Here is a 25,499-nt window from a genome sequence, read left to right as displayed (position 1 = left end):
GGGCTTAGTCAGTGGATTACATTGTTAAAACGTCACCTAACAGTGATAAAAGACTTATCTGCCTGGTCGTGTGGTATGCCCTCTGGACTGACGTCTCGATGGCCCCGCATTTGAGCCCTCCCCGCTGTCATACCCCCCCCCCTCTCCCCGTACGCCCCCTACATTGTACTTCTACAATTCCAAAGTAACCCCCGAAACCAATAAAATAAAACAAAATATTTGTACAGGTAGCATAGCACATTCGGATCTTACATAAGAATTGGCAGACCGAGTAGAAACAGTTTGGTGTACAATGTTTACTTAAGTTTTACAAAAAAAAAAAAAAACCCAGACAGACAAACAGACAGACTTACTTTGAAGAATTAAAGTTTCCAACAAATCACTCCTTTGTTAGAACAGAAATAAAAACGTAATCTATGTACACATTTATTTGGTCAGTCCACTGGACCCAATGCGTACACAGACATCACTAGGTGACTAGAGCCTCATGCCTCCACAGCAGACGAGAGACAGATTCAGATAGTAGGGCGTGTTTGATTGGCTGCACGAAGCGGAACTCGTCCATTCACACCTGGCGGTGGTCGACGGGAATTGTTTTTAAAGGTAAATAGGCCTTTACTTCATAGCATCGAAACAAGTGCTGGCGTTACTTTGGGGGGGGGGGGTTGGTTGTAATCTGAAGCAGGCGCCGGGGGTGGAATCGCTTGTAAAGATATAAATAGACGCGGTGGTGAGGGGTGCTGAAAATTAAAGTGCGTTGCATAAACCGAGAGTGGAAAATATTACGACATGTATCAAGGGGCGCAACCCTTAAGGCTTAACGTGTGTAATGATTCCGAGATAGAGTCACGTGACGAGATGTTTCTTTGATCTATGTTTACATTTTCATTTCTAAGATCCGGTCTTACATTATTTACACAACAAAACGGAAAAGAAGAGAAAGCGATATAGAAAAATGTTAGGGTGATCTAATGAGAACTAAATTAAAAGGTAAGACAAGAAAGCGGAGAAGACTGGGCGAGATATTAAACTAAACAAACACTTCACTAAATGATCACTGTTGCCAACTTTGAGCTACAGGCTAACAAGCTAAGAATTTTGTTTCACCCTGGCTAAAAAGTGCAGATTAAACTTTTATCTGCTTTTGAATATACACTGCTTATTAAGAATCCATGTTCTGTACGCCGGATACACCAGAAAAACCGTTTACGACAATGCCCCATATTCCAATTTACTACAAAATAGTTCAAAATACATCTATATCTATAAATCAAGTAAGAACATAAAACTAAAATGTTATTTAACCTTGGTTAGGCCAATAATGGAATATGCATCCTCCGTTTGGGACCCCTCAACTCAAGAAAACATTAAGAAACTGGAACAGACACAAAATAGAGCAGTGAGATTCATAACAAACGAATGCTCACATTTGACTTTTTTTTTAGTAAAATCACTAAATTTAGAAAGCCTTCAGGACAGAAGACTCAAAAGTAAAGTAGCAATTCTACATAAAACACTGAACCATAATCTTCAAATACAAAAACAAAATTTAATAACATATACTCTGAAAGACACAAAGATAAAGTCACATTCCTCGTCCCATATGCTAGGACAAATTCGTACAAATACTCCTTCTTCCCTAGCTCTATTAAAGCATGGAATGGGTTGCCTGAGCTAGCCAGGAAAACCAGTGACTTGACAGAATTTCAGTCATTGGTTAATATGCATGACTAAATGCATGACGCGTAGGACGTAATCATCTTCTTTTTTGAAGTAACGTCTGTATTATATAAGATAACATAAGATATTTTGTACGCTAGATACTCCATTTACGAAAAAATGACCCATTGTGACCTAGAATTAGGATAGGTCATAAGACCAGTAACCTGTACTGTACTGGCAAGTTAGTCCAGTGGTACTTTGTGGTCCCAATTATATTATCTAGGCTAATAACTATAGCCTCTAGATGTACAAAACTACTCAGACAGACAAGTAATAAGTCTGAGATTTCAGTTGCAACAAAAACAAAAGGAGTTTATTTACAAACAAAAGAAAAAGATCATGAAAAATATAAATGGCAATAAAGGCTCACCAAAAGAAAATGACATAATGAAACAAAGCAAAGTAGCAAGACAGTTTCCGGTCAATATAATGAAAGAACCACCATCATAGAGGCACAATAATGTCTTATGCCGAAAAACCAAAAAGATGGTTTACAATAATATCATACATGCATTAACAATGTTATGACGTCATTCATGAGACATTTTATGTCAAAAAACCAAAGCGAGGGTTTACAATAATATGATACATGCATCAACAACGAAATGACGTCATTCATGAGACACACTACTGTCTCGTACATAAACAAAAGATGTCTTTAAAAAAAAACATACAGGAGAGGATAAGAGACTAACTAGAACTTAGTACTAACAAATAAATAAAGTCTACTTAGCTCATTATCGAAATACTCTTCCAACAACAGTGGCACACTCCTCTTGAGTAACACAGCAATAGTACAACAACACAAGTATTTAGTTAAACATTATAGAGATTTAGTTCAAACTACACAGGTCAGTTGAAAGACTCAAGAGAGAGTGGCCAGTGTAAACAGTTAACAGGGACTTAAATCAAGTAATAAAGGGGATTAACTCTAATTAAAAAATAAAGGTAGCCACCCTTATTGTCCCTCTTGTCACACCCATATTTCAACGTACAAGAAAGTACATCCCTATTCCGTACTGAGGATACATCGGTTCCATTTACAACAATGACCCATATTTCAACGTACAAGAAAGTACATCCCTATTCCGTACTGAGGATACATCGGTTCCATTTACAACAATGACCCATATTTCAACGTACAAGAAAGTACATCCCTATTCCGTACTGAGGATACATCGGTTCCATTTACAACAATGACCCATATTTCAACGTACAAGAAAGTACATCCCTATTCCGTACTGAGGATACATCGGTTCCATTTACAACAATGACCCATATTTACAACAATGGCCCATATTTACAACAATGGCCCATATTTACAACAATGGCCCATATTTACAACAATGGCCCATATTTACGACAATGGCCCATATTTACAACAATGGCCCATATTTACGACAATGGCCCATATTTACAACAATGGCCCATATTTACAACAATGGCCCATATTTACGACAATGGCCCATATTTACAACAATGGCCCATATTTACAACAATGGCCCATATTTACGACAATGGCCCATATTTACAACAATGGCCCATATTTACAACAATGGCCCATATTTACAACAATGGCCCATATTTACAACAATGGCCCATATTCAAATCTACTAGAAAGACGCCTAAAACGTCTACGGCAGAACAAAGTCTATAATGATGTTAATGGTAAACTACACTCATGTTTACTGCAGTGTCGTAGCAAGGTACCAGTGAATAGAAGCTTTAGAAGCTCTGATGGTTGAATATGGTAAAAACATATTAAGTCATGTTGTGCACGCCTTTTTTAAAAATTTATTTTCCCTTTCAAGGGTCTGGTGGGGCCCTATTTGTCACAGGCCAGGGCGCCGTGAAGCCCTTCGCGCCATAGCATATACGCCATTGGTTCAGATTCAGATGCACTATGTCTAGTTGTTACAAATAGAAGATTCCGTCATGAGTTGGCAACGCTACTCCGCCTACTAAATAGATACATTAAGAAACACTCAGCTCAAGGGAGAGAAGGCTCTCACACCCGTCCTAAAATGTCTAAAGATGACCAGAGATGTGAAATTGAGTGACATTTAGTAGAAGAGACAGCCGGAAAAAGAAAATTTGTAGGAGATGATCTACTCCCAGTGTGTCCGAGATGTTTGTTCTTGACCTGTGACGTCATTACATCGGAAGTCTCTCATCAGGATCTCATTAAGATTGAACTGTATAGCTTTTGTTACATAGCTTGTATTAACTCACTCTGTCTGTCTGGCCAAAGGTTTATACACTGTATCTCTCCTATACTCAATCTCGGATCAAGCTGAAATTCGGCAAAATTATTTCTTTTAACTGACAACACAACTTTAAAAAAAAATCAAATTAGTTAATAAACTATTGATAATTAATTAATTAATAATTAATTTTAAAAAAGGGTTAGTGTGTCGGCTTGAGGAGGCTTGAGCTATGAGTTCGAATTCATGTCGTTTTTTTTTAATAAATGCTTTTAAAAAGCGATTACGTTACATTTACACAGATATCCCTTTCTTCCCCCCCCCCCCATTTTTCCAACTGGTCCAGATAAATAATAGAGTATTGAGAAAGCTGATAGCATGAAAACAAAAACAATTGGTCAAAATATTTCTAATCGCACGGATTTATTGTTCTTGCTCTAGATCTATTACATATTTAATTACTTGACTGATCGAAACTAATTGATACACTGACACTTCGTATAAGCTGGGTTTCTTTTTAAAGTATTATTTGTGGTTCTCTTTTTAGTCAGTCTAGTCAAGGAGTGGCCAACATTTTGTTTTCATGAGCCAATTTTTAAAAACTTTTACTTCAAATGCACCAAACAATCTCTACTCCCTTTTCAGCGGCCATCGAATGGGTAATAGACGCTATTAGTTTTGTGTGGTCTGTCTGTCCGTCCGTCCGTATGCCCCGTTTAGATCTCGTAAACTTGAAAAGATATGAAATTTTAGACCTTTCAAAGTTCTGATGCAACGGCTACTTTTTTTTTCTGAAAGCGAAAAATGTAATTTTTAAAATCAACTATGCAAGCAGTTTTTTTCTTCATAAAAATACACCATTTACAACTGTTCACTATTAATAGTAACAAACACGGGAGGCTATTTAGTAAAGGAGATATTTACCATTTTTTGAACACATTTTATCATTGAGGCTTTGAATAAGAGATTGACCCTTTACAAAACAGAGCAATTAGATAATCATTATATGACATCAGTTAGGCTAAGTTCACATCTAAGTTCACCCTCACTTTCACCTATGCCTTGGTCTGCTGGACCGCTGGGGCACCACACAAGATCTGCCAACCTTCTGTCTCCATTCTTCTTTGTCACTAGCCTGTGAAGAATTTTATGCTGATATTCTCTCTGAAAACATTGAAACCAGCCTTTTTACTTGCCTATGTGGACAACTTAGGGGACCGATTTTGAGTTTGTGTTTCCACACAAACTGTCTTAATGACCTTGCTATACATTTGAAGTATATTAATTTTGACATATTTGGCATATTTATGTTTAAATTTATTATCTAAAAGTAGTACTGATTAAGTACACCGTTATTAGCTTTGAATTTAAAAAATAATAATTTCTTATTATACAGACAAGTTAGCTAGAAGAGGCGCGGTGGCTAGGCGGTAAACAGGGGTCCTGGGTTCGAATCCTGGTGAAGACTGGGATTTTTTTATTTCTGGATCCTTAGGCACCTCCATCTCATGGGTACCTGACATACGTCGGAAAAAAAGTAAAGGTGATTTCTCTTTGTGCTGGCCACATGGCACCCTCGTTAACCGTAGGCCACAGAAACAGATGATCTTTACACAATCTGCCGTATATGTCACAAGATCTGAAAGGGGAACTTTACTTTTTTAAAGTTAGCTAGCTTTAATGAGATTTGATCTGACTTTATTTTGCTGTCACTAAATCAGAGAGTTAAATTACAAACTGGATCTTCAAACTTGAATTCAAGGTTACGAGCTCAGTTGGTTCTTGATAATGTTTTATGAAAATGTCTGCTCACACCTTTGTGTATGATGATCTGAATTAACAGCGTCATTTCGGGCTAATTGTCTTAGTTCTGGAAAAATGTTCAAATCGCCTAAAAAACATTCTTTCAGATGCAATTTTTCTTTGACATGTTACGGATGTTGCTTCAGAGTTGAAGATAGTTTTCTTCCTAGCCCAAACTTCCCGCAGTACTACGAGGTATGGCAGCGAGCAGGGCATGAACCCGGATCATCGATAAGCCCAAACGACAGTCCAGCGCGCAAAACCGCACGACCAGGGAGCCATCGTCCAGTGTAAGTACCAGCAAATAAAGAAAACGACTATCAAAGTTCTCTTGTTATCTGATTCAAATGTACTATTGTATTGATCTGTACCACTAAATGTGGACTTTGACTCAAATCCTTGAATTCTGAGAGAATCAACTTCTCTAGTGACATTTATTTCTAAGCTAGTCAAACATTTGTTCTTGCCATGCAGTTTTAAATGTAGGTCGTTGAAATGTCTGTAACATCAACTAAAAATACATATCACATCACTAGCGGATCCGGAACTTTGGGGGGGGGGGGTCGGTCGAGTGGGGGGGGGGGCAATCGCCCCTACCGCCCCCCCCCCTTGATCCGCTAGTGTATCCACATATCAAAATATCCATTTTTTAAATCCCATAACGTAAGAGTGCTCTTCCCCTTGCTTTATTTACACATTCATTAACTCAGTGATTCCCAAACTGTGTTCAGCGGAACCCTAGTGTTCCACGAAGTCCTGAATAAATGTTCCGCGAACTACTGGAATAATTAACTTCTGGGCCACCACGTGAATAAACCTCTCTGAAAAAAAATAATCAAAATGTTCCGCCAAATACTTAGCAATGTGCGAAGTGTTTCGTTGAGGAAAAAGGTTTGGGAACCACTGCTGTAACTGATATCATAACATGCAGAGCCTCTTGGTGTATAATTCAATATCTCAGAAGAAGACGATCTAAAAATCTTTCCCACAACTCCATTTGATATTGATATTGCTCCATAAGTACACGCACGGCTTTTATTTTATTCACGTTCTTGATAACCATAAAATGAACCATCATATTCTGCGTTTTGGGCCTTTTAGTATTTCAGCCATATGGTCGTGCCCGCCAATCACAGTAGATAATGAGTTAAATTCCTTTATTCTTTATCTTATTCTAGAAATCAGTATTATTAATTTTTTACGAGCAGGTATTTTTAATGTATTATCTCTGGCATGTAGTGTGCCACTGGATTGACACATGGAATGCCCAGGACGTAATTATCTTTTAAAAAAAACAAAAACGTCTGTAATTTATAAGATAAGATAAGAAGAAGATAAGATTTAATAAAACTGAAACCAATCGTAATAGTACGTCTGAACACTGAACTGCAACGTCACAACCTTTGGGCAGTTTAGGCCAATAGCTGGTTGCCACGTCACAGGTCGGGATCATTCGGCGCCAGTGAGTCCACCCAGCTCTGATGGGTTACCTGACATTAGTTGGGGAAAAGTAAAGGCGGTTGGTCGATGCGCTGGCCACATGGTACGCTCGTTAACAGTCGGCCACAGAAACAGATGACCATTACATCATCTGCTCCATAGATCGTCACAGGCCTGTACGACGTGGCAACGAGCCATTGGTCTCCACTGCCCACAGGTTGCTACGTCGCAGGCCTGTACGACGTGGCAACGCGCCATTGGTCTCCACTGCCCACAGGTTGCTACGTCGCAGGCCTGTACGACGTGGCAACGCGCCATTGGTCTCCACTGCCCACAGGTTGCTACGTCGCAGGCCTGTACGACGTGGCAACGCGCCATTGGTCTCCACTGCCCACAGGTTGCTACGTCGCAGGCCTGTACGACGTGGCAACGCGCCATTGGTCTCCACTGCCCACAGGTTGCTACGTCGCAGGCCTGTACGACGTGGCAACGAGCCATTGGTCTCCACTGCCCACAGGTTGCTACGTCGCAGGCCTGTACGACGTGGCAACGAGCCATTGGTCAGCAATTCCCACAGGTTGCTACGTCACAGGCCTGTACGACGTGGCAACGAGCCATTGGTCTCCACTACCCACAGGTTGCTACGTCACAGGCCTGTACGACGTGGCTACGAGCCATTGGTCTCCACTACCCACAGGTTGCTACGTCACAGGCCTGTACGACGTGGCAACGAGCCATTGGTCTCCACTACCCACAGGTTGCTACGTCACAGGCCTGTACGACGTGGCAACGAGCCATTGGTCACCACAGCCCAAAGGTTGCTACGTCGCAGGCCAGTGTTGAGGCCTTCCATAACTATTGGTCTCAATGTAACGGACGACACTATGAATGAAAGAAGATACAGTGGATGAAACTGTAAACATTTGAACGAGTGCATAACATCCGCATAACATTGACATTCGTCTAGTATTACAGAACATTTCAATAATGTTTACCACAGAGGTGGGAAACAGGATAACATGCTATCAGACTAACCATTCAGCCTGAGTTAGATTGCATATAGACCGCGAATCACAAGTTAGATAACCCCTGTTGTATTGTTACCATAAACCAAAGCCAAAACAAGGGCTGCAAGGTAAAAGTATGGTGCACCTTTCGTATCAAAAAAAAATTTATATAAATGACATCTGCGCCTGTCTAATAACATTGCTGTATCCTGTATCGTTAAGACAAAACAGTAAAAGTACGGAGTACCTTTTGTATTAAAAAAAAAAAATAAATGAGTGATATTAGCGCCTGTCTGACAGAAATCGAGCACCCTCATAAACCAACTTCAAGAAAACTCACTCTAATTCCTTCACTTTTCCCTGGCGCCATCTTTACTTTTTATCTCAAAAGTAGGGTTAGGGTTAAAAAAAAAATAAGGTCAAAATAAAATGCAAGGTCAGTTGAGTGCATTAACATCTTTTGTTGAACTATCCCGACCCCTAACCTCTTATACACCCACGTGCACGCGCACACGCGCAAGCATGCACAAATAAAACTTGTTAGAGTGTTGCCTGACCCTATTTTTTCAAATCTTGTTTCCTATTTTCCGAGAATAAAGAGTGCGCACTTCACTGCTACAATGTTCTTTGTTTTGTATTGACAAAGAAAGTGGAAATAAAAGGGAGATAAATAGATATTTGATCCTGTAGGATTATTTTATCTCATATTCTTTAGAGGATGAAAAAAATAAATCTTTGTTAATTTTTTTTTAATCACCTGTGAGATGGTTGTTTTTTTTTTAAATTCAGACTGGTATCAATTTGTCTAGGTTGTCTTAGTCTAGAAGGTGGGAATCTTCACATGAAAAGCTAGCGTTTTAATCATTTTTGTTTTAATTTCTGCATGAAATTCTAACTTTCGTTAAATAGGGTCCTCTTCATCATCTTTGCAAGCACATAACAATTCTCTGAAAAAAGAGTAGAATGGTATTGTACAACTACGACCAGTATAGATGTATTAAATATTGATCCAGGCACCATAGTCTTTGTGTCGAGAGATCTTCATACTTATTAGTAGCTAGTCATTTAGGGATATTTAATTGAAAATCTTTCTTTCTATCTATGTTCATATTCTTAAGCTATACATCCCACTTGGTATCAACATTTCTCTAGCTCGCTTTCATTTGTTTGTCTATCTGGCTGTATTTCATGGCCAAAATAATAATTATATTGATTCAATTATATACAAGCCCCTGACTGCGACGGCGTCCCTCCAGATCTTCTAAAACAGTGCGAATCTAAATGAAGCCAGCCTCTTCATGAACCTCTTTGCAATGGACCTCCTTCACCAACCGTAAACAAACAACATTTAGTCACGTGATCTTATTGATAAAACAATGAAAAAAACTGTCACGTGACAACCATCATGAATTAAACATGAGATCGTAAATTATATAGAAGAGATAGAGCACCACGTGGCTAAATGTTGTTTGTTTACGATTGGTGAATGAGGTCCATTGTTAGCTACAAGGTGCTGTGCCACATGACCTGCGGGGTGTGAAAATAACCCCCCTATATAAGAACAAAGGTGACGCAGTAAGGAGCGCAACGACAGTGGCGTAGCTAGGGTGGGGGAGAGGGTAAACATTTGAAAGTCCTAAAAGGTTCCCACTTAAGGGTCCCCCAAATGAATGTCCTAATTTAAAAAAAAAAAATTAAACATTACGCCACTGCCATGTAATCTTGCTATTCACGTGGAGTCAAAAATACTAGACAGCATTGATCTAGATCTAGATGATGTTATAGATGACCTTTGCTGCACAGAAAGCACGACGTGAAGCGATAAGAATTGAGCTTTGTCACTTGTGCATTATCTCGCCATAAAGAAAGATAATATTCATTAAAAGAGTTTTAATGATTATTTATTGTTAATTTTACTTATATACTGTCTCAACTGGAATTTAGACTTGTATATTTTATTAAGTACATTATCTCATGTCATGATGTCGATTGTCAAAATGCAGGGGCCCTCTAGAAATCAAGACATCGCTGATCGGATCTACCCAGAATTCCAAAGTAGATTTCGCTCAGGGAGATCCACAATCGTCAAGATATTCTATCTCCCGTCAACGTCCGGAAATGTGCAGAGAACAAAGGATGCCTTTGTACACTGCGATCATCGACCTAAGGCTTTCGATCTAGTCACGAGAAATGGCCTCCTTAAAATGTTAGAGAAAAAAGGCTGCTAAATGGAGCTGTTTCTTCTCACTAATACATGATAGTAGCGGTATTGTACAGATCAATGGTTTATGCTCCGAAAGTTTGAGCATAAACAACGGAGCTCAACAAGAATATGTCTAGGCCCCAATTCTATTAGAGTGATGCTCCGTTTTGTTCTAGAAGGCCGTTTGAGACCCTTTATAAAGAACATTGGTATAAGACTCTGGCTTCAAAACTCTCCTATAGAACAAAAACTTAAACGGAGAACTGCCTGATATGGAAACCACAGCGCGGTTCATCTCAGAAATAGGATTACTGATCTGAACTGCCTGATCTGGAAACCACTGCGCGGTTCATCTCAGATATAGGATTACTGATCTGAACTGCCTGATCTGGAAACCACTGCGCGGTTCATCTCAGATATAGGATTACTGATCTGAACTGCCTGATCTGGAAACCACTGCGCGGTTCATCTCAGATATAGGATTACTGATCTGAACTGCCCGATCTGGAAACCACTGCGCGGTTCATCTCAGATATAGGATTACTGATCTGAACTGCCTGATCTGGAAACCACTGCGCGGTTCATCTCAGATATAAGATTACTGATCTGAACTGCCTGATCTGGAAACCACTGCGCGGTTCATCTCAGATAAAGGATTACTGATCTGAACTGCCTGATCTGGAAACCACTGCGCGGTTCATCTCAGATATAGGATTACTGATCTGAACTGCCTGATCTGGAAACCACCGCGCGGTTCATCTCAGATATAGGATTACTGATCTGAACTGCCTGATCTGGAAACCACTGCGCGGTTCATCTCAGATATAGGATTACTGATCTGAACTGCCTGATCTGGAAACCACTGCGCGGTTCATCTCAGATATAGGATTACTGATCTGAACTGCCTGATCTGGAAACCACTGCGCGGTTCATCTCAGATATAGGATTACTGATCTGAACTGCCTGATCTGGAAACCACTGCGCGGTTCATCTCAGATATAGGATTACTGATCTGAACTGCCTGATCTGGAAACCACTGCGCGGTTCATCTCAGATATAGGATTACTGATCTGAACTGCCTGATCTGGAAACCACTGCGCGGTTCATCTCAGATATAGGATTACTGATCTGAACTGCCTGATCTGGAAACCACTGCGCGGTTCATCTCAGATATAGGATTACTGATCTGAACTGCCTGATCTGGAAACCACTGCGCGGTTCATCTCAGATATAGGATTACTGATCTGAACTGCCTGATCTGGAAACCACTGCGCGGTTCATCTCAGATATAGGATTACTGATCTGAACTGCCTGATCTGGAAACCACTGCGCGGTTCATCTCAGATATAGGATTACTGATCTGAACTGCCTGATCTGGAAACCACTGCGCGGTTCATCTCAGATATAGGATTACTGATCTGAACTGCCTGATCTGGAAACCACTGCGCGGTTCATCTCAGATATAGGATTACTGATCTGAACTGCCTGATCTGGAAACCACTGCGCGGTTCATCTCAGATATAGGATTACTGATCTGAACTGCCTGATCTGGAAACCACTGCGCGGTTCATCTCAGATATAGGATTACTGATCTGAACTGCCTGATCTGGAAACCACTGCGCGGTTCATCTCAGATATAGGATTACTGATCTGAACTGCCTGATCTGGAAACCACTGCGCGGTTCATCTCAGATATAGGATTACTGATCTGAACTGCCTGATCTGGAAACCACTGCGCGGTTCATCTCAGATATAGGATTACTGATCTGAACTGCCTGATCTGGAAACCACTGCGCGGTTCATCTCAGATATAGGATTACTGATCTGAACTGCCTGATCTGGAAACCACTGCGCGGTTCATCTCAGATATAGGATTACTGATCTGAACTGCCTGATCTGGAAACCACTGCGCGGTTCATCTCAGATATAGGATTACTGATCTGAACTGCCTGATCTGGAAACCACTGCGCGGTTCATCTCAGATATAGGATTACTGATCTGAACTGCCTGATCTGGAAACCACTGCGCGGTTCATCTCAGATATAGGATTACTGATCTGAACTGCCTGATCTGGAAACCACTGCGCGGTTCATCTCAGATATAGGATTACTGATCTGAACTGCCTGATCTGGAAACCACTGCGCGGTTCATCTCAGATATAGGATTACTGATCTGAACTGCCTGATCTGGAAACCACTGCGCGGTTCATCTCAGATATAGGATTACTGATCTGAACTGCCTGATCTGGAAACCACTGCGCGGTTCATCTCAGATATAGGATTACTGATCTGAACTGCCTGATCTGGAAACCACTGCGCGGTTCATCTCAGATATAGGATTACTGATCTGAACTGCCTGATCTGGAAACCACTGCGCGGTTCATCTCAGATATAGGATTACTGATCTGAACTGCCTGATCTGGAAACCACTGCGCGGTTCATCTCAGATATAGGATTACTGATCTGAACTGCCCGATCTGGAAACCACTGCGCGGTTCATCTCAGATATAGGATTACTGATCTGAACTGCCTGATCTGGAAACCACTGCGCGGTTCATCTCAGATATAGGATTACTGATCTGAACTGCCTGATCTGGAAACCACTGCGCGGTTCATCTCAGATATAGGATTACTGATCTGAACTGCCTGATCTGGAAACCACTGCGCGGTTCATCTCAGATATAGGATTACTGATCTGAACCCTCCGACATGTAAAATGAGAACAAGGAAGAAGAAGAGAGTCAGTTACAACTTCCCGATTCCCTATTGTACGACAGAGCTCAACAAGGTACAAGAGAGCCAGTAGAGTTCTTCCTGCAACAGTACAGAGCTGACACTGTGGTTCAGATATCCACGGCAGAACATTTATACAGTCAGTGATACGTGCTGCCAATTGTACAGTATTGGACATTCAAGTTTTGCGTTATTTTGGAGCCCTGAGTTGTCAAGTGCTTTGAGTTGGTAGTGTTGTGTGGTGCAGTTTGCAGAGAGCCTGAATGAGAGTCATCACTATACATATATTGTTATAACCCTAGTGGCGGACTGAAAGGGTTAATATGTGTGCGGCCTACTGACACACACGACTCAGGCCAATCACACAGGTCAACGGGTCAACGGCTGTCGACAGACAAGGGACAGTACTGCTAGTTCACGCAAATATGGCCCGTGCTGTGGTCATGTGATCCAGAGCCTTCACGGACCAGAGACAGAGCGAGTTAGAAAGGAGTCAGTCAAGTCCAGGACAGCAAGCAGTAAGGACTGTGTGCTACGAAGTGAGTCCTCGAAAATGTAGCTGTACGAGCTAGAGAGACTTGTAGCGATTAGTTAGGCAGTTCTGTAGTGTAGCAAAGCATTTGAAGTTAGTGTAGCCAATTGTGTTTATTGGCTGTTGTTGATGTAATTGTAAATAAACCGCCACTTTATTACTTGAAGCCCTTGTTGTCAAGTTCTTGTGTTAGATGTGCTGTTGTTTTTAGCAGTGTTTTGCAGAAGGCCTGATTAGGAGAGAACGTAACAATATGTATTTAATGTGTGTGCAGTGGTGTAGCTTGGAATTTGCTATCATTTGGTGGCCCACGGGCGGGGGGCTTGGCCTCTTTGGGGGGGGGGGGGCTGCATTTTGCGTAATATTTAATAACAAAAAAAAAACACTCATTCGGGGCCTCCCTTAAGTAGTGCCCGGGGTGAATTTTCAAATTCTCCTCCTCTCTCCCCCTCCCTAGCTACTCCTCAGTGTGTGTGTGTGTGTGTGTGTGTGTGTATTTTTTTTTTACATACATCTATATTGAAGATGAAAGTTGTCTATATTTAATATATTTGTAAATGAAAGCTATATCCCCTGTTTTGTTTTTAAAAAGATGTTTGTTCAAGTTTATTTCACGTTTTTCATTAAGAATTTAGTACACAGGTTTAGTTGCACTAGCTGTTTGGCGCTACAAACCAACGATCAAATAAAGGGAAAAAAAAGGTAGGCTGAGGTAACTCCTCTATGAGACACATCTCCTCAGTTAAAGACTAACTCTCTCTAATGTTATGCGAATCTCTTTTTTTTTTTCCACCCGCGAAGTTTGTTCCCACAATTCGTCAGTGCAGACGTTGCAATCAATATCCCGCGAACATGATTTTTGCATTTCACCTTTTTATTTTATTTTTTTTTTCTAATGTTCTTTGTCTCACGTCTGCTTCTGGTGTTAGTACAGAAATCTCTTATGACGTCTCGCCCTCTCCGAGACTTCCCCACCCCTCTGATTTTCTCTCCCATTTTCTTAAACACTTAAAATATTGACCATTTCCTAATTATTAATTTAAATCTTGGTTTATAGCCAACTCAAGTTACAGAGCCCCCCTAATTAGCCATCATTCTTCTGTGTCGGGTATTAATTCTGGTGTCAGACGTCAAATTCACCGCCATGTTGGATCTGAATCTAATCGTCCTGTAAACAAGCCAATCAGAAACTTGCACGAGCTCCTTTTCAGAAAGTCATTTCCTGTTTGCCGAGAACAAGGCGCACCCAATAATTTTTTTTTATTGTCATTTATAAATAGTTTATTTTCAATGTCGCAATTTATCTCAGTGTTGGCTATTTTAACGAATAAGTTAACAATGTCAATGTCAATCTATCTCAGAGTTGGCTATTTTTACAATAAAGTCAATGTCAAGAACGCTCAAATGTACTTCACTTTTTTACCAACTAAATACAAAGGAACTGAGCTACTGTAGTAACAAGATACGCGTGTCTGCTGGCTGTTGCTTGGAGTATCGAATCTCCTTCCTTGCCAATAGTTGGTTGCCCTTGTTTTTAAATAAGGTTTAAGAGTGAAACTCTAATCCTTCTTTCATGTGAACATCTTTGTGGGATTCAAACGGAAAATCTTTTAGAGAATTTGATTCTGAGGTACCAAAAGAATTTATCTATCTATCTATCTATCTATCTATCTATCTATCTATCTATCTATCTATCTATCTATCTATCTATCTATCTATCTATCTATCTATCTGTCTATCTATCTATCTGTCTATCTATCTATCTATCTATCTGTCTATCTGTCTGTCTATCTGTCTATATGTCTGTCTATATCTATCTATCTATCTATCTATCTATCTATCTATCTATCTATCTATCTATCTATCTATCTATCTATCTATCTATCTATCTATCTATCTATCTATCTATCTATCTGTCTGTCTGTCTGTCTATCTATCTTGTGATCTGTAGGGCAGATGACGTTTCTGTGGCCTACGGTTAACGAGGGTGTCATGTCACCAGCAAAAGACCCGCCGCCTTTACTTTTTCCCCAACTAATGTCAGGTATCAGAGATGGGTGGACCCGGAGACGCCCTAAATTAAAAATTCCAGTCTTTACCAGGATTCAAACCCCGGACCCCTTTAGTTCGAAAGCTAAGTGCTTAACCAGTCAGCCAAAGGTACTCATTATAGCTGGGAGGACTCAGAGGGGCCCAAAATTCAAGAAAATCTAAATTTTTAAATTCAAGTCTTCGTCAGGAGTCGAACCCGGAACGCCCAGTTCAGAAGCCAAGCGCGTTACCGCCCAGCCACAACTCATCCATCTCTCTCTCTCTCTCTCTCTCTCTCTCTCTCTCTATATATATATATATATATATATATATATATATATATATATATATATATATATATATATATTTTATATATATATATATAACTTTATATTTTATATGAATTGGCTTCAATTACATTATTATTGAACTTAATCTTATAAATTACAGATGTTCATTCGGAGGATACGATAATTACATCCTATTCGTATTTTTTAATGCGTAAATGTAGTCGTGAATGGTTATTAGAAACTCTACAAAGTCATTGGTCTTAACGGCTGATTCAGGCAACCCGTTCTATGCTCTAATGGCACTAAAGAAAATGAAGCACTTCAGAAACAACAGTTCACCCAACACTCAAGGAACAGAATGTGTGAAAAGAGAATTGGAACATCAGAGGAAACACATCCGCTAGTGATGCAACACGCAATTAAAAATCAACATTACACATTCAGACCAACTAATTAGTTGCGGAAAACAAGTTAAATTCTTCGTTAGCTTAAAACTTTTTAAAAAGCGATCGGATTCCATAGCCAGGTCCGGATTTAAGGGAAGGCAGGCAGGACTACAGGCTCGGGCCTCCACACTCCAGCCGTGTCCATAGCCATCTTCGGTTTTTATTGGATCTAGTAGTAGATTTTGTTTTTAAAGAGAAATTCAGACTGCAAGCATACTACAGCCATCTTGATGTTTTATTATGACGCGATTTTGGTTATCAGGAAACAACGAAAAACAAGGGACATGACTTAAACAAACTAACATGAACAAAGGAGCATAACTCTGGTAATAGATATAGCGATACTCTCCCCTTTCTATAGAATAAGAACGAGACATGGGTACCAAATCACTTAACAATAACAACCTAACAGAATCATTGTAGTATCAACAGTATGTACCAACAGCCCGTCCCTTTCTGTAGACATGTAACTTACATGGTGACCAAATTTTACTGAACAATAACAACAGACAACAGAATCATCTATCAACATGTGAATGAGTGTTTGTGTGTGTGTGTGTGGGCCTAAAAACATTTGAATGGGTGTTCGTGTGTGTGTGTGCCTATCAACATGTAAATGGGTGTTCGTGTGTGTGTGTGTATGTGTGTGGGTCTATCAACATGTGAATGGGTCAATGGGTGTTCGTGTGTGTGTGTGTGTGGGCCTATCAACATGTAAATGGGTGTTCGTGTGTGTGTGTATGTGTGTGGGTCTATCAACATGTGAATGGGTCAATGGGTGTTCGTGTGTGTGTGTGTGGGCCTATCAACATGTGAATGGGTGTTCGTGTGTGTGTGTGTGTGTGTGTGTGCCTATCAACATGTGAATGGGTGTTCGTGTGTGTGTGTGTGTGCCTATCAACATGTGAATGGGTGTTCGTGTGTGTGTGTGTGGGCCTATCAACATGTGAATGGGTGTTCGTGTGTGTGTGTGTGTGTGGGCCTATCAACATGTGAATGGGTGTTCGTGTGTGTGTGTGTGGGCCTATCAACATGTGAATGGGTGTTCGTGTGGGTGTGTGTGGGCCTATCAGCATGTGAATGGGTGTTCGTGTGTGTGTGTGGGTTATCAACATGTGAATGGGTGTTCGTGTTTTTGTGGGCTTAACAACAAGTGAATAAGTGTTCGTGTGTTGGGGCCTATCAACACGTGAATGGGTGTTCGTGTGTGTGTGGGACTATCAACATGTGAATGGGTGTTCGTGTTTGGGGGGCCTATCAACATGTGAATGAGTGTTCGTGTGTGTGGGGCCTATCAACATGTGAATGAGTGTTCGTGTGTGTGTGGGCCTATCAACATGTGAATGGGTGTTCATGTGTGTGTGGGGGCTATCAATATGTGAATGGGTGTTCATGTTTATTGGCTTAACAACATGTGAATAAGTGTTCGTGTGTGTGGGGGGCCTATCAACATGTGAATGGGTGTTCGTGTGTGTGTGTGTGTGTGGGCCTAACAACATGTGAATGGGTGTTCGTGTGTGTGTGTGTGTGTGTGTGTGGGCCTAACAACATGTGAATGGGTGTTCGTGTGTGTGTGTATGTGGGGGCCTATCAACATGTGAATGGGTGTTCGTGTGTGTGTGTGTGTGGGCCTAACAACATGTGAATGGGTGTTCGTGTGTGTGTGTGTGTGCCTAATAACATGTGAATGGGTGTTCGTGTATGTGGGGCCTAACAACATGTGAATGGGTGTTCGTGTGTGTGTTTGGGCCTATCCAAGTGTGAATGAGTGTTCGTGTGTGTGGGTGGGCTTATCAACATGTGAATGGGTGTTCGTGTGTGTGGTTGGGCTTATCAACATGTGAATGGGTGTTCGTGTGTGTGTGTGTGTGTGCCTATCAACATGTGAATGGGTGTTCGTGTGTGTGTGTGTGTGTGGGCCTATCAACATGTGAATGGGTGTTCGTGTGTGTGTGTGTGTGTGGGGGCCTATCAACATGTGAATGGGTGTTCGTGTGTGTGTGTGTGTGTGGGCCTATCAACATGTGAATGAGTGTTCGTGTATGTGGGGCCTAACAACATGTGAATGAGTGTTCGTGTGTATGTTGCCTAACAACATGTGAATGAGTGTTCGTGTGTGTGTGTGAGCCTATCAACATGTGAATAAGGCGGAGGGGGAGTTTTTTTTCCATCTTTTGGGCCATTATTAGGCAGCATGTTTTGAATGGTTCTCAAACGTATGTGCTGCAGTCTTTCCCAAGGAGAATAAAATGCAGTGAAACTAAATGCTTAGTTGGCCTGAATTAAGAACTGTTGAGTTAGTTTATTTTATGGACTGTAGAATAAGGATCCCATTCATCTAGGTACTAATCTACATAGAGGAACTTGAAGAGACAATACAATAATAATACAATACAATAATAATACAATACAATAATAATACAATACAATAATAATACAATACAATAAAGTATGCATCCTGAAGTAACGTCTATACTCTATAGTCTATAAGATTCAAGTCTACCCTAGTAATAAAAGGAAGTAAAGTACCCCTTTCAGACATTACGATCTATAGGGCAGATGATGTAAAAGATCATCTGCTTCTGTGGCCCATGGTTAACGAGGGTTTCATGGTGCCAGCACAACGACCAACCGCCTTTACTTTTCCCAAGCTAACGTTAGGTACCCATTAGAGCTTGGTGGACCCAGATGTGCCCTAAAGGCGCCCGAAATTGAAAAAACACACTGTCTTCAACAGGATTAGAACCCGGGACCCTTCAGTTCGAAAGCCAAGTGCTTAACCACCCAGCCACTGCGCCTTCCCGTCTAGGCTAGATGAATGCATAACATGCACTGTTTGTCTGCTTAGCAGCATTGAAGAAACATAAGCAACACAGCAACAGATTTTGCACGCTATTGTGTTAATGAACTTCCAAAAGCATTATTAAAGACTTGAAAGGAAAAAAAAATCCACTCAGACCATACGATCTATAGGGGAAATGATGTAAAGGTTATCTGTTTCAGTGACCGACGGTTAAACAATATGGTCATGTGGCCAGCAAGACGAAGTGCGGCCTTTACTTTCCCTTGTCAGGTGCCCATCAGAGTTAGGCGGGCTAATGGGCTTTACCGAAGCTCAAAATTCAAAATTCCAGCCTTCACTGAAAATCGAACCCTAGACGTCCAGGTTTGGAAGCCAAACGCTTTATTACTCAGCCACAACGCCCCATTATTAAAGACCTAAATTAACATTACACAAGAACAGAAAGCAGAACAACAATCGACGATGTTAATTCTAGTCACTTTAATAGTGTCCTCTTAAAAATTTTCTTGTGATGTTGCAGGCCTGCAGAAGTAACGCCCCCTGAAAGGCAACGAGAATCTTCTTAGGGATGTTCAGGGCTTAGGGCTTGCCCCTATCCCCTTGTCTCTATCCCCTCTGTTGCTATTATTCTGTTTTTACAGAGAATAAATAAAATTACCGTAGACAATAAAAACATAACAATTAATTAACAGAGACGTTTTTGATATAAATAGACATTGAAGACAATTATTTTTATTACGTCACATCCTTTTAAGTACTTTCTCACGAAAACAACCGCAACAAATGATGACGCAATTAAACAGATATAACAACAAAGTATATTGTTATTTACTTGAAATAGTCTCTTAATCTCCAAGCCTACATTTTCTAAATGTGTTCGTTTTTAATGTTTTCTTGTATCGTAAGGAAATTGTACTGCACGTGTGATGTCAATGATGATAGCGGATTTGTCTTCTTTTAGCGGCCATCGAAAGGGGAAAACACACAATTACTTTTTTTGTGGAATGTATGTCCGTCCGTCCCGTTTAGATCTCGTAAACTAGAAAAAGATAGGGAAAATCCGACATCATAATATTTTAGACAATTCAAAAATCTGACGCAGCGGCTACTTTTTTTCTTTTCTGAAAGCGAAAAATCTAATTTTTTAAATCACTTATGCAAGCAGTTTTTTTTTTCATAAAAATACACCGCTTTTACAACTATTCATTATTAATAGTAAAAAACACAAGAGACTCTTTTGTAGGGGAGATTACAGTATACCATATTTTTTAACACATTTATGCAAATGGTTTTAGATTTTTTGTCAAAGACATTTTTTTTTTACAATTGCATTGCTAAGTTATGTAAGTTCTGTCACTACACTTACACACAAAAAATATTTCCTTTTTCTAAAAGAGAAAAATTCTATTTAGTATGCATATAAGTCGGACATAATTTAAAACAACAATTAATAAGTAGTTTTTCATATTATCATGTGAACTGCAGCTATGCTGTGGGACTGTAAAACACTTAACTAAAGGATTTTTTTTTTTACGGAAATGTATTTTAACTCAAGGATTGGAATACGAGATTGACCCTTTACAAAACAATTAGATCAATTAGATATTCATTATAAGACAGCAGTTAGGCCAGGTTCACATTTAACTTCACATTCACTTTCAACTATCCTTTGGTCTGCTGGATCGCTGGGGCACCACACAAGATCCGTCAACCTTCTTTCTTCATTCTTCTCTGTCATTTGTCTTTGATAGAATTTCATTCTGATGTTCTTTCTGAAAATATTGAAGCCTGCCTTTTACCTGCCTGGTTTGACCACTTCGGGGGCCGATTTTGAGTTTGTTTTTCCACACAAACTGTCTTTGTAACCTTGTTTTTTGTCAATAAACAGTAAATCTGTTGGACTAAAATTCACAGTTTTGTCAGTCCATACAAGTAATTCCTAGTAGAGTAGGTAGCCGGTAGACTCGAGAACCTCTTGTGGCGAGTATTTGTAATAAGGGGCCGTATCTTTACTTAATCAGATCACGTGTCAAAGCCAGGTGTTGATTCATTAGTTTCGCAACTTGGTTATGGCGACCTAGGTAGACAGATTCTGATAAAGCTGAACATCCTGCCATTATGTGCTTTAAAATTGACTCACCGGCGGTTCCGTACGTTCGGTGTTTCTCAATAACATTGAGTTTTAGGATATTCTCTGCATAATATTTAGTCCTAATAACTCGGTTCCGTATTGCTGTGAAAAACCCTTCTGTTTCCGGGTTTTATATTATCGTTTTATTATTATGTTAGAAACGAACGAGTGTTCTGGCACTGCTAGGGTCAAGTTTCGTAATCAAGAATAGATTATTGCGACTTGACTTTTAAGAATGACTCTGGAGTTTGCATTTCTTTGCAGCAGTAATCAGAACAATTTTTTTTTATTCAGTACTGAAGAGATGACATTACCAACAACACATAAGACACTAACATACGTCTACGGTTTACACAACAGTTCACGTTAAAATTGTTCATGAACTGTCCAAACTTAGCGATCACTGGGTTGTCCATAGTCCTCCGTTGTAGACGAACGAAGTTACTGAGATTCTTTCGGAAGGATCTTTTTTTTTTTTTTTTTTTAATAGGAAACCTCAGAATTTGGGCTATTTAAAATTAGCTTTATTATCATAGGAATCCTCTTGCGGGCTATTGTTTGTAATAAAGATTTTTCTTGTAGGTTTAAGAGACATTTAGAATCTATGTCCTGATTAAAATATGTGAAATTAGCTGCTATCTTACAATATAAATTAATGTATCTCAACTGGTAAGTGTTTGCTGTAATATCAGAGAAGAAAATTACAATTAAAAAAAATCATTATTGTATCAAATAAAACAACTTTTACTTTGTTTACAAATGAGTCATCATTATTATTATGTTAGAAATGAACGAGTAGTCATTCTCTGGCGCTGCCAGGGTCGAGTTTCGCTAAAGAGAAACAAAATTCATCGTAGTCCCTTTAACAGTTTCCACTGAGGAATTTTCTGGTGATGTGGCAGGTCTGCCCGGGTACGCTGTTCTGCCTCATCGTGGCACCTGGGTGGAAACGGCTACTTGAGGGGGTAGCTAGGCTAAATGAATGGCGAAACATAACTCCCGTGGGGATGCCCACGGGTAGACGAGAGTCAACCTCTTGCACGGGCGGGGTTGTAAAAAAGTCCCCACGAACACGTCCCACATCCATGCGCTGTTCCTCAAAAGGACCGTTACATCAATGGCGGTTCCCACACAGCTAGCTTGGTACAACGAAGGAAAATGACGGTGGCTCCCGGTGCCCTCGGCCTTCGGCCATGTGCAGCCAAGCATGCGTCGGGGCCAAAGGCATTGGAAACAGCAATGTTTTACATAGGCATTGACTCGGGTCTCTCTCAAACAGAACTGTGTTCCCACAGGTTTGTTTTTTTTTACTGTTCGGCTGGACGTCCAAACAGGTTTTTTTTCAAACTTAGAGCTCGAAGAGCCTTCGGCTCAGCTCTTAGACATCATCAACAAGGTCTGCAGCAGTACCGCCCTCTGACAGGCAACGAAGATGTTCCTAGGAAGCAAAAAAAGTAGTCATTCTCTGGCACTGCCAGGGTCGAGTTTCGTTAAAGAGAAACAAAATTAATTGTAGTCTCCCTTTATCAGTGTCCACGGAGGACTTTTCTGATGAAATTATTTTTTAAAGTCACTTTTTTAAATAGTAGTAATACCCTTGGCTAGATGTCACACCCAGCTAAGAGTAGCTGACGATAAGGGATATAAGAGAGCATCTTTCTTTGATCAACTCTAGTAAATATGAATAGATATATTGGAACATACTCTACAAATAAAAGTTCTTAATGATATCATTCAATCATACGGAGGAAGAGGCGAAAGTGTGTGTGTGTGTGTGGGGGGGGAACGAACTAGGACTGCATTTCAGGTGTGAGTTAAAGGTGATTAATAGCTTGAGCGCGTGTGCGTGTTTGTGGAGGGGGTAGTGTCTAGGTAAGTAAGACTTTGGTTCAGATGCCTTGTGTAAGTGAGAGGCTTTCGGTGGATTGATTGTGTCTCTGCGGGAAGTCGACAACGAGACAGATAGCTTGCACAGGTGACTTAACTCCTGATAGCCTCAAAACCTGGCCCACCCTGATAGCCTAAATCATTCTGTGGCCCAACCTGACCTTGAAGGTGAGGTGAAACTGTGTACAGTTTAAGGTCTTGGAAACGGTCTTCAGTGTTCGTCTCTGACCTACATAGATAGGTCTGTGCCTGGGCATATTTAGTGTGTCTCTGACCTAAATAGATAGGCCTGTGCCTGGGCATATTTTGTGTGTCTCTGACCTACATAGATAGGCCTGTGCCTGGGCATATTTAGTGTGTCTCTGACCTACATAGATAGGCCTGTGCCTGGGCATATTTAGTGTGTCTCTGACCTACATAGATAGGTCTGTGCCTGGGCATATTTAGTATGTCTCTGACCTACATAGACAGGTCTGTGCCTAAACATATTTAGTTTGTCTCTGACCTACATTGACAGGTCTGTGCCTAAACATATTTAGTTTGTCTCTGACCTACATTGACATATCAGACTTGTTTGCATTCATAGACAGGTCTGTGCCTAAACATATTTAGTTTGTCTCTGACCTACATTGACAGGTCTGTGCCTAAACATATTTAGTTTGTCTCTGACCTACATGACAGGTCTGTGCCTAAACATTTTTAGTTTGTCTCTGACCTACATAGACATGTCTTTGCCTGGACATACTTAGTTTGTCTCTAACCTACATTGACATATCAGACTTGTTTGCATTCAACTTGTTTGCATTCAATTTGTTTGTAGTCAACCTGTTTGTAGACAAGTTTGTATTTATCTTGTTTGTCGACAACTTGTCAAAAGACAACCATTGTATTCAGTTCTTGTGTCTGTTGTATTGTGTGTCCCTTGTAACGATGACTTTCAGGTAAAAAATGTTACAAATAAACAACAGTCTCATTTATCAGTATCTATATACTTTTTAAAAATTTCATCTTCTAAAAATATCATGTTTTTTATTAATCTTATCTTCTTGTATTATTATTATGTTATTATTTTGTTTATCTTATTTTCTTATTTTATCTTATCTTTTCATATTTTCATTTTTTTTTCGTCTTCTTAAATATTAACTTATTGTTTTATTATCTTTTTACTTTGTTTCTCTTATTTTCTTATGCTATCTTATTTATCTTCTTATATTATCTTATCGTTTTATTTAATCTTATCATCTTATTTAATTCTCCTTCACATTTTTATGTTATATTATTTTCCTAGTTTATCTTCTTCGTGTTATCTTATTTTATTATCTTATCTTATTAGTTGAACTTTTAAACTTTAATTTTCTTATTTTGTGTGAACCATTCCTTGTAAGTTTGGAGACACCTGGTCACTGCGTCGATCATGGCCAGAATGTATGGACTGGCCCGTGAAGTCTTTCAAGAAAAAGAAATGTGCCCAATCAATAGGCTCTCGCTAGTTGTCCCTGGGGGTCGATAAATAATACAAACTGCTCCTTAACACACAGAGACCAATAACAGATCCTTTAATGGCAATATGGTAGACTTTTTTTTTTGTCTATGGTTACCTCCGTACAGTGGTTATCCATTAGCCTAAAAGTCTGGAATTATACCCTCCCTCAACCCAATTGTCCATTAAGCCAATCCCTTTTAAAATATTGCATTTCAGTCAATTAGCTTACGCTCCTGGTGGTGTTTTGATGCGCCCTTGCTCCGGTGTTTGATCCCCTTATGCGTTTGGGTGTTAGTGACTTTTATGTTATCTTTTGTTTTGTTTCTTTCTATGAAGATTATAGTTTTTATTCTGATCGCTGCAGTGAATAGCCTCATACCTGATATCAAATTATTTGATGTTGTTGTTTTTTTTTTTTGTGGCAGTAGATTTTTGGCTGAATGGTTAGCGTGTTGTCTCTACTCGATTATTTTTTCATATTTTTTAAGGATAAATCATTGATCGGATTCGATCAAGTTCTCAGTCATTAAATTGCTTTGATTCATGAGAGAAATGTTTCGTATCAATGAAATATTGAGAATGGATGAATGAATTCGAATCAATGAATCGTTTTGAATGAATATATCGCTTCATATTAATTAAATCATTTTGAATCAGTCAATTTGAGTGAATTAATAATTTCGGGCTCATTAATAATTTTGAATTAATGATTTTTTTTAAACAAAAATTTAGTTGAGTGTCAATGTATGGTTTTGAATCGAGAAGCATATCCTAAAACTCAATGT

At 39.8% G+C, this 25,499-nt stretch overlaps 1 protein-coding gene across 2 annotated transcripts in view; it reads right to left on the bottom strand.

Moving 5' to 3' along the window:
* The window catches only part of LOC106063634 (uncharacterized), a 132,703-nt gene that overhangs the window by 82,797 nt on the left and 24,407 nt on the right, over positions 1-25,499 (bottom strand). The window contains exon 1 of one of the 2 annotated variants that reach the window (XM_056037660.1): positions 354-516. The exons of the other annotated variant lie outside the window; for it this stretch is intronic. The gene's annotated coding sequence lies outside the window, so the exon portion shown is untranslated. Of the gene's footprint in view, positions 1-353; positions 517-25,499 lie in introns of those variants that run through there. 2 annotated transcript variants of the gene reach the window in all.

This window comes from Biomphalaria glabrata, chromosome 8, assembly GCF_947242115.1.
Source record: "Biomphalaria glabrata chromosome 8, xgBioGlab47.1, whole genome shotgun sequence".
Classification (NCBI taxonomy): domain Eukaryota; kingdom Metazoa; phylum Mollusca; class Gastropoda; family Planorbidae; genus Biomphalaria; species Biomphalaria glabrata.
Note: the sequence above shows the minus strand (reverse complement) of the source record. Positions and strands in the feature narration are given on the sequence as shown.